At 39.5% G+C, this 9,376-nt stretch overlaps 1 pseudogene; it reads right to left on the bottom strand.

The window, feature by feature from the left end:
• On the bottom strand, window positions 1-9,202 carry LOC140813885 (eukaryotic translation initiation factor 4G-like; annotated as a pseudogene).
• Between the last annotated feature and the right edge of the window lie 174 nt (window positions 9,203-9,376).

The following is a 9,376-nucleotide window of genomic DNA, read 5'->3' as shown; positions in this document are numbered from 1 at the left end:
TAAAACTATAATGATCAAATTCACGACAAAATTATAGCACAAGAACGAAAAGATTAACGCAGCATAAAATCCCCCTTTAATTTATATAATATAAAGAAAGAAAGAAACCAATGAATCTCTACAGGTGGTAAATGAGCATCGCTAGCCTCTAAATGAACTTATCTAATCTCCAAGATTTTTTTGAGCCCGGAGGCCTGAAGTTTTCAAGCTGCAGATTAGAGCTTGAACGAATCTCGTTCAATACTGAGTCACCTTTTTCTGATTTGATGATCTCCAAGATACCTCCAAGAACTTCGGCTGCAAGCCCAACTTCTACAAGACGCCCTTGCTCTTCTCCACCTTCATATATCAAATGCCCAATTGCAGAAAGTGCAACAATCTTTTCCAATATAATTTGTGCAAGAATACGACTTAGAAACTCTGCTGCTCTAGGGGCATCGTTTACAGCATCCTCCAGGACAGAGAGAACATATTCAAATCTGTTCGAGAATGAATCTTTATTCAGTAAAAGTAATACAATAATGAGTTATTTTACTCAAAGTCAAGTGGATGTAGCATACCCTTTGATGAGCTGATCCTTGTTTATCGTGCCATCTTGACGTTTGACAAGGCTAACAAGCAGCTTCGCCAAGAGATCTCTTTCCACGTCTTTTCTCTCAAAAGAATCGGTGACCCAGATAGATATCATAGATGGATAAAAGCTGGGGGTATTCAGATCCTTGATGCATAAAGCAACTTCATCGTCGTCTCTCACACTGGAAAAAATGAAGACAGATTTTCAAGTTAATCTGTATCAGTGCATAATGCACAATGTCTGCTATAATTCACCAAATTGAATTCAATAGAAGTGAACATCCTCAGAACAACATTCAAAGTTCAAACAACCAATGAAACCATGATACACATGGCGGCCAAACAAAGTTGTAGGTATAAATTTCCCTTTGTCATCTAATTCACGAACCCACTACCACTTCCAACATGATTAAATACTTGAATAGAATATTTCTTAAAGTTCCAATTCATCACCCAAATACCATTTTCAAATAGCATAAACTGCACACTACATCTTACCGTGCAGCTTGTTTATCAAGGAACTATTTCCTTGTGAATTAAAAAGATGGACACTCTATACCTTTGCATGTAACTAGTTTCTCGAGGAGAAAATCAACAATCCAATAACAAAGATTGGCAACCTATTCAATACTTTTTTTTTCAGAAAACACCCTGGAATTGAAGAGCATAGAAACAAGAATACTTGACCTTTAAACATGGAAAGACTGGACACTCTCAAATCCTCAAAAGATGATCACACCAAGAAAAAAAACATTGGTTTTCAGGTAAATTACCAAACTTGTCTCTCTCTTAGGGTTTTTAGATTTATCGTGCAACTTGAACTAATGACATCTTCCTAGTTCCATTAATAAAAACAAACATACTGGAGACTTGGTCATACCTGTAGAACTCCTTAATTGTAGCTATGGACTTGTCCCGCAGGTGCTCTTCCGGCCACACTATTTCTGAAGATACATCTTGCATACTTATTGGGGGTACACCACGACTAGGTCGAGAAGCAGGAAGATATCTATCAAAGCCATGATCTATATTTATAATTTCTCTACTCCCATAGGCAACTCTTTGCTCTGGAGGAAGTGGCTGGTCATAATTGGGCGGAGCAGCAAACATGTCTGACATATATCTCGGTGCAAAATCCTCTCTTTGGCCATAACGATCTGGCATTGAATTGAATCCATTCAGAGCAGGTCCAATCATCCTTGCATCACCAGGATTTGGCGTCTCAGGCAAAGGAATACTGGGTGCTGATTGCTGCCCCCTGAAAGCCATTCCCCTGGCAAGACCACCTTGAGGCCCAAGAGTTATAGGCTCATCCCCAAGAGGTCTTTGAGAAAGAGGAACAGACATTGTCCTACTCTCAAGGGAATGCTTCTCCTCAGTCCTAACATCCTGAGAACCATAACCATGTACCTGAGGTTGGACAGCACGGAAGCCGCTCATCTGGGAATTAGGAGAAGGCAACATACTAGGAGTTCGAGGAGCAAAATCGACAGGTGGGCCGCGTCTGACAGAGCTACCCATACTCGGACCACGGCCTAACTTACTAGCTTGTGCCTGCCTCTCTTGAGCAGCGTCTCTGTGTACCTCTTCGATTTTTTTTGGACCTTCAACTTTCCGCCTCTGCTGCCACCTATTCTTTCTAAGATCGCTAACATCTTTAAGCATGAACCTTAACCTAGATGACAGCTTCATATTATTTGACAGCGTAGCCATAATGTCAAAATAGGCATCCATGTGTTCCTTTGCTTTAGGATGATCTATCATCTCACCAATCGTGCTCATCAATTTGCACAACGCTTCGATATTTTCCTCATCAGGAGTCTGATACTGACCCAACAACTTATTAATGCACTCATGCATTATTCTTGCAGTTAACATTTTTTTCTTGTACAGCTCTCCAATTAGTCTAATATTACCCAACATGCGTCTCCTCGCTTGGAGTTTCTTCACTTCTCTCTCTTGCTGCTGTAAGCATATTTTCACCTTCTTCCTCCACTTTATTTGCCTCCTCTTCCTCTCTTTCTCCCCTCTCAAATTCTTCTTGACATTTGTTCAGGAGCAGCGTTTTGAAAGTGATTGTTTCATTGTCCACTTTCAAATTAGGTAAATCTGCTGCAAGGTGAAAACAGAAGTCGGCATACATTTCACAAAAGGTGGGCTCCATCAGAGCTTTATCAAAAATCTGGGAGATCACACCAGACAAAGTAGCAAAATTGTCAATGTTCACTTGTTTTACTTGCTCGAACAGCTTCTCAAAGTTTTGTGGGGTGAGCTTGTTCAATATGGACTTTAACTGCCTCTGTTTTGCTTCTTCCTCATCAGTGATCTTACCCACCTCATACTTTTTGTCAGCTTTGTGCATGACTTGCAGTGGAGTCTGAGGAGAAGGAATCAAACCCTTGTGGAAACCAGTTCCTCGTTGCCATCTGTCAGAATCAGAGGTATTTCTTTGCAGGTCTCCCTGTGAACCAAGGGGCCGAATTGGCCCAGAGAGAACGGCCCCAGAATAGTGGACGGATGTCTGACCCCGTGGATTCCTCAGAACTCCATAATTGCCTCCCTGACTATTTCGAAACCCAGCAACATTACCCACATAACCAACATCTACTTGCATGTCTCCTCTACCTGACACGAGGGGTCCAGGAAATTTAACCCATTTGTCATCGTCCCCCAAGTCACTCCCACGACGATCTAACCTCGAGCCTCCAATGGGCCTATCAATATTTCGTCCCGGACTAGGGTGTGGCTCACGAGAAAATTGGACATTAGATACCATCAACGCATCCGCAACATCAGAAATGATTTCAAATCCTTCAGGGAGATCAGTACACTGCTGTGCAAATATGAAGAGAAAATCACGAGAGTACCGTTTTATTACCAATATATCGCCATCTCTATCATCACTCTGAATTTCATTATTTGATGTTTCTGACTGTGGAGTAGGGATATCAGCATCATTTTCCCAGTCATCTCTAATCACAGCTGGTTTCCCAGTTAACGAGGCATTTTGGTCAGGCACATCCACAGATGTCTGCTTGATGCTAGAACTTGAAATTCTTTCTAAATCCTCTGAGAACGTCGCAGTTCCTTTCATTTCCTCAGGACCCTCATATGCCATATATATATCGGAACCCATACCGGCAGCATCTGCTTTTTCATACAAATCTTTTTTCTTCTTCTTTACTTCGGGCACAACACTTTTTTGCACATCTGTATCTGACAAGATTTTCTCATTTATGATAGCTGGAGAAGGAGAAATTATGCAATAACTACTGGAGTCAATAGAAGGCCTTGCGCTATTGTTCTCGGGTATGCGTAAAGGCATGTCTGAAATTTTAATATTTATATCTTGTGAAGATAAACTGTTCACAGACGCAAAATTCTCAACACCTTCAAAATATGATGTGTGAGTAGACTCAAATACATGATCATCCACTTTAACATCATAGCCGCAACCTGAAGACTCTTCTATCATTTGCTTTGCCCGTTGCAATAAACCATCTGCGGTAGATGCAACCTCCTGCAATGAGCTCTCCTCTATTTTACAAATTCCTGATGATTCTAAAGGAAGAGGTGTCATTGATGCATCCAAACTATTCTGACCGGTGATCAACACTATGGCTTCTCCATGTTCCTTTCCACCAACTGTGTCAGGTTTTAACCGTCTGCTTATGTGTGAGGTGCCTAAACTCTTAGGTGTGTCACTGGTTTTCCTTTCTGCAGCACCTTCCTTTGAAACATAGGAAGCCTCAGAAGACGCACCTACAGTTGTTGACAACAATTCCTTCACAGATTCGGATACCATATCAGTTCTCGATGAAGCAGATTTAAATTCTACAGCTTCAGTTTCTGAAAGCTGAGGAGGATAATTTGAATGAGAGGTTGATTTCCAGCTGACCTGAAAGCGTGAGTTAATAATTATGCCAATAAGCCACGATAAACTAGCTCAAAGTGAACCACCACATACAAGAGGACTTAAACTACATATAAAATACCTGATCCTGGTAGACAATGTTCTCTGCTTTTTTCTGTTCATTTTTTATGGGATCAGGCATAACCATTCCATTACTTGCTTCCTCAGCCAATGTGGTTGACTTTGATGCAAAACCATCAGCAGCAGCAAATGTAACAACTGATGTGGTGGGCACATTAACCTCTACATCAACAGAACCAGATGGCAACTCAGATTTCAATGATGTTCCTGCTCCAGGCTTTGACTCTGGCAAAACACTAGAAGCCAAGGGCCCAATTTCCTTTTGTGGCCGGGGCGAATCATCCATGTGTGACTTTGATGGCTTCAAAGACTGAACTTTTCCGACAGATATAGAACTTGTAGGTTCTAATACCTCTTTCTCCCCATTAGGGTCAATGGCTGGCTTCATAGTTACCTGCAGAAAATGATTTAAAAAGGTCATGACATTTTTAAAAGCCGACTCCGTCCAAATTGACAGTGTACACATTTGAGACATGGTTTTTACAAGGCTAATGTGACAATACAGCAAAAATAGTTTCACACAAAGCAATAACCTGGTTATAGAATTTCGGTGGCTGAGAAGTGGGTGGAATCTGACTACTATTAGCAGAAACAGAGCTAGTAGCAGGAAAATAGAATGAAGGGGCATTGTAAGGATTGGGATAAAAATTCATGGGGTGATTGGGAGGAAAAGATGGAATATGCTGTGACTGAGGTTGCACGTTAGAATGTGACCTTGGACCAGAGCCATCAAGCCTCAACTCTTCGTGAGTATCTGGATGAGTGATCTTCACGGTTCTACGAGAACCGCTATATTTGACAGCCTGCTGCTGAGGAAACTGTGGGACCATGTTCATTCCCAAGTTTCCCAACTGAGGACCCATTTGTGATGGAAAGTTCAAGGCATGTCCCTGATGCATCATTCCTTGAGCCTGCAGCGGATGTGGTGGAAGACTTGAAACAAACATGGGCTGCTGAACTGATGGGTTACCCAGTGGTAAGGGAAATGGCATCTGCATTGGCAATTGCAACGATGTTCCTGACATAGACTGAGATTGAATTTGTGGATTAGGACCGCCAAATTGAACAGTTACTTGTGGCTGGTGAAATTGTAGCTGCATGGGCATCCCAGGTACAGAGAGTACAGAAGGCTTCTGACTTTGAGTCATGGGTGGTGAAGTGGAAAATTGAATATCCCTCCTAGACATGGAAACTGGCTGAGATTCACCAGCATTAGATTGGTCAAAAGTCCCAGCATCCTTCTTTGTCGGAAGCTGTTTGGGTATGGATGAAAGTGGTTTTGCAGGAATAGCAGTCCTTAAAGGTTGATGCCGGACCTGTCAGAAAACCATCATCAAATCATATGGTGAGCAATCGAACTTAACATTCTAATTTCTGTTATCACCACATTTTGCAAGCAAATTATGTGATCTAGACAACAGGCCCACTAACAAACAAAGAGACGTTGATGGTAGGTAGCTCAAAATCTTGTCATGCTCAGGTAAAATTAGATATAAAGAAGGTATCGTTGATTGTTGCTACAACTGTAAAACCACCAATCATCAGAATCCTTAAAGTTGATTCTAAGGGTTTTCTCTCCTTATTTCAACGGCAGGTGAGAGAAAAATAATTAATTTAACTTCTCTGCTGAAGTTACCTTGACAATTAGATGCATTTTCCCATCCAAGAAAAGGATGATAAAATATATTTAGCTTTCTCACTTAACATATTATTCATTACATTTTGTCCATTCAATCCAAGCAGACTGTCAAAAACTCATAATTAACCTAATATTATGCAGAATCCAAAACAACCAACTATATGCTTATCGAAGTTCAAAACTTTGATGGCAGAAAAGGAAAGCATCTAGCTATCATCTATTAAACATTTGGATAATAGAAACAGCAAACCTGATCTTTTTTTTGCTCATCCAAATTCGGTGGTGCAGAGCTTGTTCGAGCAGGTATCTAGAAACAAATCAGAAAATAATCGTGTTTCAAGAACTAGAATCATTAACAAGTAAAAATGGGGCGAGAGACATCAAGTGATTCTTTGCACAATGAGACATACCTGCACACCATTCATAAAACCAGGACTTATGGATCCAAACTGCAAGGGAAATGACCTCGATGCATCTCCTGGAGCTGGAAAGTGGAAAAAGGGTAAAATTTGTCAATCACACATTGTCTATAAATCACTATCTTTATCGCAATGGTATACCAGTATATAAATGCTTGAAAAAATATCAACATATTAAACTATTTAAAATCATTTGTCATACGTTTTGCAGGTGTAGTAGGGGCCTTGGGTTCAGAACTAGCAGTAGAAGGATTAAATGATGGAGTTGCAACAGAAATATCAGAAGATGAAGGCCTTGGAACAACTTGGTTGAGTAGTTGAGGAGTAGCATCCATCAGATCGACATTGGAAGCTGAATTGGTAACTGGTGCATTAGACAATCCTAAATCAAGTCATAAAAATAGGTGCAATCAGAAAACAAAAACCTGGAAACATAATATCAAGGAAGATGAAATTCTGTTAGTGGCAGATTAATATTGATCTTCTCTTTAATTGAAAGCTTGTGTTTGTAATGGTTTTGTTTTTCCACAACAACTATTCCACTTCAATTCCCTCCATTTTTTAAAATAACCTTCAGAAGCCATCGATCCTTATCAATCACATCAATCTTCAAAATATGTCATCCAATCACTATATCAAAAATGTTTTCTTAACCTCTCCCATGTCTCTAGTATCCCTCTATCTAGAGAAGGTGACAGGCAAAACTTAAATTACTTAAGTTTGCACAAGATAGCTACAAAAAAATGTGCAATACAACCATTGGTTACAGGAACGCCTTCGGATCGCCTAGATGACAAAGTGCAGACTCCAGCTAGGCTACAAAGCATGACAGCCAAGGTGCAACCTTTTGTGTCCTATGATTTTTTTTAACGCACAAAAATTAGGGCTCCAATATATCTGGGGGAAATATCCACTGTTTACATCTTCCAACACATCCATCGCTGGAGTAAAAAAACCCAATTTTTTCATGCACAAAAAAACACATCCCCCTTATCCTATGATGTAATTGTGAAGTAAAGGAATCCAAATATATATATTTGTCCATGAAAAAAAATCCTCTGTGTCCCCTAATGTAATTTATTTTGAAGGAATCTGATAACACTGAATCAACAACTTCAAACCAAAAATATCATCCAGCAATGACGATGGGCAGCAAGCTCTGGAAAGTTCTATTAGCACTTTCTTAGGTATTTTAGGGTGATTCTTATTTTTTCTTTCATTTACTTTCATGGTGATTACAATCATTCTATTGACTAAAATTTAGTAGTTTATTGTTTAATCATCATTTTGGCATGTTATTTAGGTTTTATTAGCTGAAAATATGACTTCAAGGACAAATATCTAATGCTTGCGTCTGAAAAGCATAGTTTATCTCTGATAACCACAACTTAGTGGCTTAAATCTGAATTTAGAACATATAATTCACATTCTTCGTCAGATTTTTTAATCATTTGACTATGATGGAATTCAATTGAGAAGAGTTTGACATATGTATATATACGAATCAATTTTTCACCTCATTCTGCCTTGCCTTTGAAAGGTGTGTGCCTTGGGCTCTCCTAGGCCCCTCGGCACCTGGGTGTCACTTGTGTCCTCAATAACTATGCATATTACTGGCAACAATTTTAGTTGATTGTTTTGGACAATTTTGTCCTCAATATTTTAAAGCTTATGTGCACATAAATAAGGTTCCTCGAGAACTAATCAAAAGCATCTCAATCCTTCCGAAGAGAAGGTTAAATAAATACAAATGGGAGAAAGAAAACCACTCACTGTTGGCCGGCCGCTGTTTATGAACATCATTCTGCAGTGCCTGTGATGTATATGAATTACCATAACCTGTGCTCACATTCGGACTTCTTGGCCTTGAATGCACTCCTGGTGCATTGCCATTATATTTCTTAACACTGCATTTCACAAACAACACACCAAAGCAATTCACTAGCCATCATCAAACATCCATTATCAATCGATCAATTCACGCATAACCACATGCACGAACAAGCACAAGAACAAGAACAAGAACAAGTCGTAAATGAGCGGAAAAAACCCCTAATATGAAGTTTGATTACATGAAAAGCGTACCCACGATTAGAAGAATTCAAGGGGGCGGAGGCGCCACCACCCTTACCGGAGACGCTCCCGGGAAATTGGTGCTGCTGATTGAAGCTTCCAGATCGACCTGTTTTCTTGTGCTGCGTAGACTCAATCCTGTCAGCCCTTGATTGATTATGGGACATAAATCCTAATATTCAGAGAAAAAAAATCACCGATCAATCAAAGTCATCGAAACCTATAATTTCACGCACGCAAAAAGGGGAGAAAGAGAGGAAAAAGTCTAAACGGCGGTTAAGCAGTTAACGAAAGATTGCGTTTTGGTGCTGATTAAACTAAAATTACCTGGAATGTAGAACGTCAAATTAGGGTTTTCTCATGGCAGACATGAATGGCGGGAACGATGACCGATATCCAGAGAGCAAAATCAAAAGTAAGAAGGAAGAAGACGATGAAAATCCGTGTTGAGATCAATCAAGTGATTAAAATTTACGAAGATTAAAATCCCAGTCCTAGTGGAAAACAAAGCATAGCTGTAATTGTCAACGTGTAGTATTTTTGTTATACTGTTTCGTATATCATTTTATGGATTTTCACCCGTGCGATGAATTAATTTTATTTTTATTTATAATAATAAATAATATTATTAACATACAAATTAACATTTTTTAAATAATCTAAATAAAAAATCCATAA

The sequence above is a fragment of the Primulina eburnea genome, chromosome 15, assembly GCF_022965805.1.
Source record: "Primulina eburnea isolate SZY01 chromosome 15, ASM2296580v1, whole genome shotgun sequence".
Taxonomy (NCBI): domain Eukaryota; kingdom Viridiplantae; phylum Streptophyta; class Magnoliopsida; order Lamiales; family Gesneriaceae; genus Primulina; species Primulina eburnea.
The sequence above is the reverse complement of the archived record's forward strand: the minus strand, read 5'-3'. Positions and strand labels throughout refer to the sequence as shown.